This window comes from Ylistrum balloti, unplaced genomic scaffold, assembly GCF_031769215.1.
Source record: "Ylistrum balloti isolate Yb309-2 unplaced genomic scaffold, AGI_CSIRO_Ybal_v1 Utg370502, whole genome shotgun sequence".
Classification (NCBI taxonomy): Eukaryota; Metazoa; Mollusca; class Bivalvia; order Pectinida; family Pectinidae; genus Ylistrum; species Ylistrum balloti.
The window spans coordinates 135176-147792 of NW_026782325.1; the positions used below are offsets into that span (position 1 = coordinate 135176).

General features: G+C 34.6%; 1 long non-coding RNA gene across 1 annotated transcript; it reads left to right on the plus strand.

Moving 5' to 3' along the window:
• The first annotated feature begins 9682 nt into the window (after window positions 1-9682).
• On the plus strand, window positions 9683-11681 carry LOC132555522 (uncharacterized). The gene is made up of 2 exons (XR_009554440.1): window positions 9683-9819; window positions 10959-11681. It is a non-coding gene; the product is annotated as an uncharacterized LOC132555522 (long non-coding RNA).
• The last annotated feature ends 936 nt before the right edge of the window (window positions 11682-12617 follow it).

Consider the following 12617-nt stretch of genomic DNA (forward strand, 5'->3'; position numbering starts at 1 on the left):
GCGACTTATCAAAGCCCCGTGAACAGGTAATGATATTCTAAGACGGGTCTTATTGTAGCAGATAACGAGCTCAATGAGCAACGTACAGGGCACCTGTCCAGAACAAAAAAGGGTAAAGTGTCTTGCCTAAAATTACATCTATATAAGAAAAGACAGCCCGTTTCTCACCAACCACAGAAACATTAACTGACAGTTGTCGGGAGCATCGAACCATTGCAGCCCGAGTCTCACGTGACAGTAAAGATTTAAGATGTCAAAATATAACTTCATAAAGGCTTCCAGAACTGAAGTTATCAAAGAATTAATGAGGAAGTTCAGTAATCAAGATATAACCTAAACACTGACTTTTACTGAATTATGGGTACGAGTCTTAAAAATTCCAGCAAGCAACACAACAATCGTTTGGTTTCTATTGCTTATCGTTGTATCAACAGTAAGGGTCAGTTACGGACGGCTTCCCAATACACAGGGACTTCAACGATTTCCCAACCAACGGTCCATATATTTGTTATTGTAGTATAATACATATGGACCATGGGTTGGGAATTCGTGCCAAGGCCCTGTGTCACTATAACCTTTATTTATGGACGCTGGGATGGGAATTCGTGCCAAGGCCCTGTGTCACTATAACCCTTATTTATGGACGCTGGGATGGGAATTTGTGCCAAGTCCTTGTGTCATTATAACCCTTATTTATGGACGTTGGGATGGGAATTCAGGTCAATTCCCTGTGTCACTATAACCCTTATTTATGGACGTAGGGATGGGAATTCGTGCCAAGTCCTTGTGTCACTATAACCCTTATTTATGGACATTGGGATGGGAATTCAGGTCAATTCCCTGTGTCACTATAACCCTTATTTATGGACGTAGGGATGGGAATTCGTGCCAAGGCCCTGTGTCACTATAACCCTTATTTATGGACGCTGGGATGGGAATTCGTGCCAAGTCCTTGTGTCACTATAACCCTTATTTATGGACGTTGGGATGGGAATTCAGGTCAATTCCCTGTGTCACTATAACCCTTACATATGGACGTTGGGATGGGAATTTGTGCTAAGTCCCTGTGCTCCGATATACGAGCTGGAGAGAAGTTCCCGTGAAGAATCACTTAAATTTGATTAAGTTTTAAGTATCAGGTCGAGAATGAGATAGGAATTTATTGAAGTACCGAATTAAAAAACTAAACTACAAATTTATTCAGTTCTAATATCAACTGTACAGATTGATTAAAATATTGGAGATGGAAGTATTGAAGTACAGTAGAACAGGTATCAACTAAATAAGGATTTATTTAAGTATATGTATCAACGCTAGATCTTTAAGGACTTACACTGAAGTCATTAGCTCAGTCTAAAAAGTATCAAACTTTTAAGTATATAGTTATTTCTCTTGGGGTATCAATTCATACCTTCGACGAATCTGATGATAAAGATGCAACATTTTAAAATACTTCTCAATTTTTATCATATAAATGCAAGAGACAGACTGTTACAAGCTACTAATGGCTCTGTGGAGAAATAACTTTATTTTCGGCTAATTGGTTAGCCTTAAACCTCACAGAGCATGTGGTGTTTCTGTCATAGCGATAATTTTTTAACAATTAATGGTAACGTAATGATTTGTGGTTTGGATAAATAAGGTATACTTCACTGGTATAATTTTTTAAAAATCAATATTTAATGTCAAAAACATTCGCAAATACATGTCATTTTCAATTGAATATCTGTTTAGCAGAAAATAACTTTCTTTACAAGTGTCATTCAGGATTTAGGAGATTCATTTTTCCGATTTGATTAAATTTTGGACAGTTGTCAACTTTTACACTTGTCTCGTTGTATTTGACCTTCAAAAGGCTTAAATTGGAATTTCCTTTAAAGAAAAAAGTAACTCCTCTCTTTCCGGCATATGAGATTTATCTTTTGAGAACATCTCTCCTAAATCACGGAATATTGTACGTGGTGCACTAAAGGTCATTATTTTGAACTCTTTTTTATTCTATTGTTATGAAAATGACAAGAACACTAGGAATTTAAGATTAAATTTCTACACTTAATATCAATGCTCAAAGGAATCGTCATTGTATGAGTTGAACATTCTAACACGGAACACTATTTTAAGTCCCGTCCAACTGATTTATTCTTTTGGTTTCTCTGCGTGGGTCATCAGTTCATAGCTGTCTTTCGTAAGGAGACAATCCTTATTATTACAATCCTTTCTTTCTCTTCAAGCATGTGAGCTACTGACTTGATGAAACTTTATCCAACCTTTTTTTATATAAAAGTGCATAATACAGGGTAAAGTATGAAATTAGATTTGAAAGTCTTATAAAGAATAGCATTTGGAATATCAATGTTATTAAAATGGATATATATATGTAAAATTGTTCTAAGATAAATGCTTGTCATATGGTGATCTGGCGTCACAAAGTGCCTGATGTAGAAAAACTACATATAAATGTTTGTAAGGGAATCTCAGGGCTTAAAATAGTACAAACATTATGGCTTACCAAGAAATTGACAGACATCCTCTATATATAATTTGCAAACTTAGACTTTTGAAATATTGGCTAAAACTTAGAAACTCGGATAACGGCGTGCAAAGGGTTTGCTAAGATATGATTGATAGGGGGGAGCGAAAGGACTGAAAGTATAAAGAATGAAGTATTTAGAATAACATTAGGGTGTTTCTAGGAAAATGGTAATAACAGCAATGAAATTGTGATATTGATTTGAATTAAAAGTAGGATGAGTGATGTTTTTCAGCAAGAATTCATATGTTTGATTGGGTTGCTATTTAAGTGTATACTATATATATACTAGTGGTAACTTTTGTATTTAGCAGTATTTAACAAAACCTATTTGTTTACGAAATATTAAACAAATTTCAAAAATTAGATTGCCATCGCATAAATTGGATATTGAAACAGGTAGATATTATAATGTTGAATAGAGTTTACACATATTGTACTAGTGGTGATATAGAGGAAGGGTATCATTTTATCTTAAAATGCGAGCATTATAACGATATCAAAAAACGTTTTATCAAAAAGTATTATAATTTGAAACCTAGTATGGCAAAATTTATCCAATGTTTGGAAACAGAAAATAATAAAGTTTGTCGAATTTAGGAAAATATATCATTATCAGTAACAAAAGGTGGATAAATGCTGCTTAAGAAATATATCTACATACATAAATATATTGGAGTTATTTGGATGTTTGGAATTACTCTCTATGCTTTGTTCGGATATGTGTGATCTGTGTGTTCTAAGCCATGTTTTGTCTTCTGTTTGTTGTTGTTTTTGTACTTGCACTGTAAATATATGCACTGTACTGATAAACCGTTGGGTAAATAAATTGAAATGAATTTGAAAGTAAAATTTGAGGAGGGATTAAATGGACGGTATAGACAGGGCGGGCCAAAAGATGAGGGCTATATGGAGGAGTATTATTTCCCAGGAGTACCTTTGTGAAAATTTGTTAATGTAAAAATGATGTCTGTTGTGAAGGTGGTTTGTTGGTGTCGAGGAAAAGTAAAATTAATAACTTTATTTGTATAGTTAGTGCAGTACAGTGACGGAATTGGGGTAGGGGGCGGGTGGTGGTGAGGGATGGGAGTTAAATTCAAGGGGAAAAAGATACAGGGTTAATAATAGTAAAAATAACGCACATGTTTGAAATTTAAGATATGTTATCTGGTTAATAACTATATGCATGCTATTTTATGATATTTATTTGTATGTTGCCTGTGTACCAGTTTTGTTGTGATCTGGATGTCTTCTGTCCTGATTAGAAGGTGTATACAAGTAGGTTGTTACACAATCTTACAATAAGACAAGGTGTTCAATAATTTTAAAAATGGAAAAGGAATATAAATTGTTTAAGTATTGACTTTGAAATTTTAGAGCTGAAGATGTCAATTAATCATCTGTATTTTTCAATAATTGCAACATTTCCATCTATCATTTACATACTAATTTATTAAAATAAAACACACGAGGTGCTTTTAACATTTATATCATTATTATATTGTAAAGTAATTTAAAGTGGCATAACTCGTATGTTGTGTTGGGTTCGGATTTTCTACTAAAATATCCTTTGCAATATAATAACTACATACTTAATATTCAGGAAGAACTATGAGCGTTTCCACTCAAAATAGCAGAATATTTAAGAAAATGTCGTAAAATATTTGGTTATAAGTAAATATAAGTTTTCCCCCAATTCAACTTAGGTCATTTAATGACATGGAAGACATATTTTATCTTCTTGTTTCGATGTTTTACTGTAGCTATTAACAAAGGAAATTATATTGATGTTATTCTAGAAATTATCTAGTGGTGTTTTTAAAGTAATATAGGGCGAGACATCATACAGAGGTTTTACTTTTGTGATAGACTAGGGACATTATATAGAAGTTTTACAATAGTGATAGACTAGGGACATTATATAGAGGTTTTACTGTCGTGATAGACTAGGGACGTTATATAGAGGTTTTACTGTAGTGATAGTCGAGTGACATTATAAAGAGGTTTAACTGGAGTGATAGACTAGGGACATTATATAGAGGTTTTACTGTCGTGATAGACTAGGGACATTATATAGAGGTTTTACTGTAGTGATAGACTAGGGACATTATATAGAGGTTTTACTGTAGTGATAGACTAGGGACATTATATAGAGGTTTTACTGTCGTGATAGACTAGGGACATTATATAGAGGTTTTACTGTCGTGATAGACTAGGGACATTATATAGAGGTTTTACTGTCGTGATAGACTAGGGACATTATATAGAGGTTTTACTGTCGTGATAGACTAGGGACATTATATAGATGTTTTACTGAAGTGATAGACTAGGGACATTATATAGAGGTTTTACTGTCGTGATAGACTAGGGACATTATATAGAGGTTTTACTGTAGTGATAGACTAGGGACATTATATAGAGGTTTTACTGTAGTGTAGGGACATTATGTGATAGACTAGGGACATTATATAGAGGTTTTAGACTAGGGACATTATATAGAGGTTTTACATTTAGAGGTTTTATGATAGACTAGGGACATTATATAGAGGTTTTACTGTCGTGATAGATAGGGACATTATATAGAGGAGTGATTTTATATAGAGGTTTTACTGTAGTGATAGACTAGGGACATTATATAGAGGTTTTACTGTCGTGATAGACTAGGGACATTATATAGAGGTTTTACTGAAGTGATAGACTAGGGACATTATATAGAGGTTTTACTGAAGTGATAGACTAAGGACAATATGTAGAGGTTTTACTGTCGTGATAGACTAGGGACATTATATAGATGTTTTACTGTCGTGATAGACTAGGGACATTATATAGAGGTTTTACTGTCGTGATAGACTAGGGACATTATATAGAGGTTTTACTGTCGTGATAGACTAGGGACATTATGTAGAGGTTTTACTGTCGTGATAGACTAGGGACATTATATAGAGGTTTTACTGTCGTGATAGACTAGGGACATTATATAGAGGTTTTACTGTAGTGATAGACTAGGGACATTATATAGAGGTTTTACTGTCGTGATAGACTAGGGACATTATATAGAGGTTTTACTGTAGTGATAGACTAGGGACATTATATAGAGGTTTTACTGTCGTGATAGACTAGGGACATTATATAGAGGTTTTACTGAAGTGATAGACTAAGGACAATATGTAGAGGTTTTACTGTCGTGATAGACTAGGGACATTATATAGAGGTTTTACTGTAGTGATAGACTAGGGACATTATATAGAGGTTTTACTGTCGTGATAGACTAGGGACATTATATAGAGGTTTTACTGTAGTGATAGACTAGGGACATTATATAGAGGTTTTTTACATTATATAGAGGTTTTACGTGATAGACTAGGGACATTATATAGAGGTTTTACTGTCGTGATAGACTAGGGACATTATATAGAGGTTTTACTGTCGTGATAGACTAGGGACATTATGATAGGGACATTATATAGAGGTTTTCGTGATAGTGATAGGGACATTATATAGAGGTTTATAGAGGTTTTACTGTCGTGATAGACTAGGGACATTATATAGAGGTTTTACTGTCGTGATAGACTAGGGACATTATATAGAGGTTTTACTGTCGTGATAGTGATAGACTAGGGACATTATTATATAGAGGTTTTACTATAGACTAGGGACATTATATAGAGGTTTTACTGTCGTGATAGACTAGGGACATTATATAGAGGTTTTACTGTCGTGATAGACTAGGGACATTATATAGAGGTTTTACTGTCGTGATAGTCGAGTGACATTATAAAGAGGTTTAACTGGAGTGATAGACTAGGGACATTATATAGAGGTTTTACTGTCGTGATAGTCGAGTGACATTATATAGAGCTTTTACTGTCGTGATAGACTAGGGACATTATATAGAGGTTTTACTGTAGTATATAGAGGTTATAGACTAGGGACATTATATAGAGGTTTTACTGTCGTGATAGACTAGGGACATTATATAGAGGTTTTACTGTCGTGATAGACTAGGGACATAATATAGAGGTTTTACTGTCGTGATAGTCGAGTGACATTATAAAGAGGTTTTACTTGCGTGATAGACTAGGGACATTATATAGATGTTTTACTGAAGTGATAGACTAAGGACATTATGTAGAGGTTTTACTGTCGTGATAGACTAGGGACATTATATAGAGGTTTTACTGTCGTGATAGACTAGGGACATTATATAGAGGTTTTACTGTCGTGATAGAGTAGGGACATTATCATATAGTTGTTTTACCGTCGGTTTTCTTTAATTACCAAGGGCTTTATATAGAGATTTTACCATAATAACTGATGAGAGATATTGCTCAAAGTTTTACTGTAGCGATATATTGAGGGTATTATGATTAGCTTCTAGACTAACACTCGAGGGACATTATAATGAGATGTTAAACTGATAGACGATGGGCATTATAATGAGATGTTAAACTGATAGACGATGGGCATTATAATGAGATGTTAAACTGATAGACGATGGGCATTATAACAGAGATTTACTGTCATGATGAACGTCGGACACTAGATCGATATTTTACTGTAATGACAATGTACGGGGTTTATGTCGATGGAAAGAATACTGTGGTGTAACAGAGGTTTTAAACGACAGGTGTGTCATTTCAACTGAATATTGATTTGGTCCTTGCATCTGTTATTGATGAACACATTACTAGAATATCATAAGTATGAACAATATTTTGAGGTACATGCACAAGTTGTCACGTTGTAAGGAGTAATATTTTGCAGTTACTAACCTATTTAAAAATTCATTCGACAAAATCTTGAAATCTGTAAACTTATATCGTTGTCCTTGTGTTAACTGTATGTAGTGTAGTGATAAGCTAAAGCAGTAAAGAACACTTTGTATAACTCGTCTTTATTCCTTGCTTGCATTTTCTCTCCTCTTCCTTTGAATTACCATCAAGGTAGACCATAACACATAACACGTGATAGTAAGTTCCAGGAAACAAGCTTTATGTTTAAAGTAAACATTGATAAAACGGTTCTTGTAACATATGTATTACAACGTTTTCAAATAATGTTATTCCTCCGTTGAATGCATCACAACATTGAGTGGTAGAACATTGTTTAACGCAAACATCAGTGTCATGAAAAACTATCTAATGTTGTTTCATCATTTATAAAACTATTCGAAATAATCCGTATCTTCGTGTAGTCATAATGCTGTTGAATGTGAAGCTATAATATTATTAGGGCTTTTCACCAAAAGGTGAAAAGACCTCTTGTTTTCGTTATGTTTCTTCCGAATTTGTGAGCTCGTAATCGTTTCAACGGTAAGGGATATACACGCAAACTATATAGTATATTATGAAAGTACCTATGGACTTGTTAATGCCGCATTTTGAAGTAGGTCAAAAATCCAATATGGACGCCATGACCCAATTCTAAAAACAGCAATAACTTGAAAACTATTTGTCCTACAAATTTGCTACATTTATATTTTATGTAGAGGAGGGTCATATCTAATTTTCTTAATCTACATGTTAATAAAATTCTTTCAAGTAAAAAGGTCGCCAAGAGGTCAAGGTCACCTAAAGATATGAAAGAAAATGGTTATTATTTTTTTTCGGTTTTTCCCACAGTTCAATGCAGAGTGTCAATGTGATCATTATAGTGTCTACATTTCTTCTGCAATGTGCAGACAAAAAGTTTGAACTAAAATTATTACGATGAAATTTTGTTTAATTGTTAAGGAACAGGTTTACTAACGTGCCTTCTAAATTCTGATGTGATTTTCAACTTTGTAAAAAAAAAAAAAAAAAATGGCCGCCACGACGCCATATTTGATTTTTGCCCTAACGTCAATATCTCAATGATGACGTGACATTATAAAATAATCTTTGGATATGTTATATAGAATTGAAAACAAATGGCACTACTTATAGGACATTTTTGTGTAAAACGTCAACTTCCGGTTTTCAGTAGGGGTCAAATTTCAAAAGTGCAATTTGGGGTACCAAATAACCAGAAACTTCTTCTCAAGTTTGGAAAGGTTTAGACGTTCAATATTTCACACACATAATGCTAAAGTAATTGTCTATTAGGTTTGTTATTATGAACGACCTTGACCTACTTTCAAGGTCACAGAGGTCAATTATATTAATATCATTAGATGACGTTTTCTTACTTTTTAACATTAAAACAGTTACATGATGAGACTTGCTTTTGATTGGTATAAGCAAAACTTCCACAAAATACGAACTTCCGGTTTTCCTTAGAGGTCAAATTTCAACACTTCTTTTGTAGGGTACCAACGTATACAAAACTTCTTCTCAAGTTTGAACGGGCCGAGAAACTTGATATCTTATGCATATTAAGTTAATATAATTGTCCATCAATGTAGTTAATATTGAAGACCTTAACTCACTTTCAAGGTCACAGGGGTCAATTATATTAACATCATTACATGAAATTTCTTACTTTTCAAGAATAAATCGGATACTGTTTCGGGTAAAACCTTCTGTAGGAACTTGCTTTTGATTGGTTTAAGCAAAACTTCCACAAAAGAACAACTTCCGATTTTGCTTAGGGGTCAAAGTTCAAAACTTCAATGTAGGGTATCACATACAACATATAGGAAACTTCTTCTGAAGTTTGGAAAGGCCTAGAGGTTCGATACATCAAAAATATGATGCTAAGATAATTGTTTATTGAATTTTGTAAATATGAATGACCTTGACCCACTTTCTAGGTCACAGGCGCCAATCATGGAAAATATTCATGAATTCAATTTAATATTTTTAGAGGTAAGCAATTGTGAAATTTCGTTAAAAACCTCCTGTGGTCCTGTGGACACTGGTTTTTCCCGCTACAGTTCAAAATTACAACATTGTTTTGGAAAACAGCACACTCAGTACTTTGATCTCTTACTATTGATGATTCCTTTTGTACTTTGATTTCATACAGAGTGTTAATGTATTGCAGACATTGCTATTAATTACAGGCCAAATATAGATGAAAAGCCCGTCAAGTTTGTCTATGATAATATAAAGTATATAGACTAAAATATCTTCTGGCATCGATTTCGTAGTAAGCTAACAATGCTTTACATGACGTGGTTTCGCCAGTCAATATTTACTTAGTGTAAACATCAGCTCGCGTAGCTCGGTAGCTCGTCAGTCGAGGACTTTACGTGCACTTTATCTTATGTAATGGGTGCAGTCAGTCAGGCTTATTTCCATTTTCCCGTGTAAACTCTATCCGTGCAGTATTTGGTTTATTGATCTAACTAACGACGGCCGGAATCTGAGGTGAGTACCGCTGGATTGTTGTGAAACTGGACACAACTTGGGTGTGTGTGGTGTGTGTGGTGTGTGTAAGTTCAGGCTGTGGGTTGGAGTCGAGGGTACGTTTCAGTCAGACACCGTCGGGTGGCGTATATTAACGTTTATGGGTAATGGTAACTATTTAGCAATGTTATTGTGATTGCGACTACGAACATAGTAACATGAAAATATGTGAATGTGTAGCTTTATTGGGGCAAGTACTGAGTAAATTATGCCTGTGTATACATACCCTGGTTGATGAACATCAGTACACACAATAGATAACAAAATTTAAAATGCACAACAGCTATCATAGTAAAATAGAAGATCCACATGACTCATTATCGACACGTGATAACAGTCTATATATATATACGGGGATTAGGAAGCTATCGCCGTGTCTATTTGACAATTTCTGGTAGGAACTGGTAGTCGTCCATCACCATAAGCCTGGCCAATGTCAGAGTTTATAACTGTGTCCGATTTCCTAGAAATTCATTATAAATATCATATTCTGTATACTTTAGAACAATATAATGCACTGTAAAGCCGGCACCAGGATATCCGTAACATGCATCAGCTAGTCAGATAACGAGCATAGATCATTGTCCGGTGTTCCGTATAAAATATATTGTTTATACCGCATTAGTGGCATTTCAGTGTGATCAGGGACGTATAAGACTGTCAGCTAAATGATACCTTCCTGGTGTAGTGGGACAGAAAATTACTCTTGTGAGAAAACACTTTCCGTGGACATTGTTTTCATTTAACCGTAACTAACTTATCTAGATTCTGCGTGTGGTATTTGAACCCAATCGTTGGTTCCTCGACTGTAATTTTGCGATTCTGTATTGACCACATATATTGCATTCAAATGGCCGGCGCGATTTATATTTTTTTTAATTAAACCGTAAATATTGTAATGCGTCAATGCAAACCGTTAACTTTTTGTCCCACTACACCAGGAAGGTATAATTTAGACCGATAGTGTTCTTGCCAGTATCGAGATTGTATGTTATATTTAGTGGTCAGGTGTTAATGTTTGTACTAGAAGTTTCGTTATCATTTCATTCTACCTTAATTTTTTATTTGATGTAGTCTTCTTGTTTTCTCTACTTTTGCAGCTGGATATGGAGCTGAATCCGTTTCGCCCCATCATTACAATCCTGATGGAGTTGTTCAAGATCATCCTGCTTCTGGTATGGCACCCCATGAGGGGAATACTAGAGGTGTTCGTGCCGGCCCTCAAGAGGACAAAACGGTCATAAACAAAATTCGACTGTGAATAATTTCACATGGTGGTTTACAGCTGATAAACCACCATATTACTTTACATTACAAGTCCCAAACATACTTGTACGGAGCTGAAACATTTCTAGCAGTCAAATGGCCATTGGAAGTGTAGTCGGCAAAGAGAACAAGTTAAATTTCCATTGAACAACGGTCTGGTCTCTTCCTTAAGCAGTGTACATAACTACGAATTTGTACAAAGTTTATTTGTGAAGTACAGTATGCATGTACATGACTTTATGGTTCCCATCTCTATATGGGTAGATGGTTTGGAGTAAATTTCGATACGGAGAAGCAACATGAAATTGAAAGTTAACACATCCATGCCCGTAGCCATTAGCTCTATATCAATAATTTAAGAAATTAAAAATTAAAGACGGAAAAAGAATCATTCATGAAGGAGGGTTTTACGAAGGAGTCACGAGGACTTGACAGAGGCGAATTAGAATTGACGTTTCGGTGGTAATGGTAACATTCTATCAGCCATTTAAAGGCTTGTTGCCATGTTCACGCTGTAGAATTTGAAGATTTTGCAACCATTAAAACTTCAACAGTTTTGTTGTACAATCTTTGTTTACCTTATGTTGACGTTACGCTGAATTTTACTCCGATGAAGCACGCCAAAATGGTTGCTCGGCGCAGATATGTAGTTCTAAACTTCAACGAATATGACAGCGATTTTATGAATTTTCGCAAATAAACTTATTCATTACAACATATACATTTACTTATTTCAATAGGTATTTATATTTTTAAACGTAAATTTAAAGTAAATTCAGAAAGTGATTCTGTTGAATTACCGCACGTGCCAAAAAATATACAGATGTTTTCCGTCACTGCCGAATACAGCAAAAAAACATGTGGCAGGTGTATTCCGACAATGACAGCGCTAGTTGAAGGATAAGATAATATAATCTAGTTCCACTACAGCCATTTAGTTGAAAATTAGTATGAATGCTATGGGAAGCATAAGTGCCGACAGAAATATTACTTGTCAGCCTGACACTGAGGTGTTTGTTTATAATATGAAACAGTGCAAAAAATTACATTCCGACTAGAATAACTAGTTTCCAGTGGTATATATATTATGCATATTATTTCAAAATATGAGTCATCACACGTCGACTATTAACAATGCATGTCCTGATGGTATCCGTGTAATTTATCGATAGTTTACAAGCATATGTGAAATTGCATTGAAAACCTTTTCTGATTATTTCGTGTCACGTGTGTATCGCTATTGTTGTACACAGGATCAATCGGTACTTTACGGTAATAAGCTCGGCATACATATATTAAAAGCCGATCAATTTCTTTACCTGTAGTATACCTATCTGTTTCAGTATAGATGTCGTATCTCGATCAGAGACCGTACGAGAGTACTACTTTTTTTTATGAGACTTGCATCCTTGTAAAATGCTATGTTCTTCCACACGACAAAAACAAATATTAAAATTTAGCCAAAGTTTTCATTGGATGGCGTCTTTCGTCCA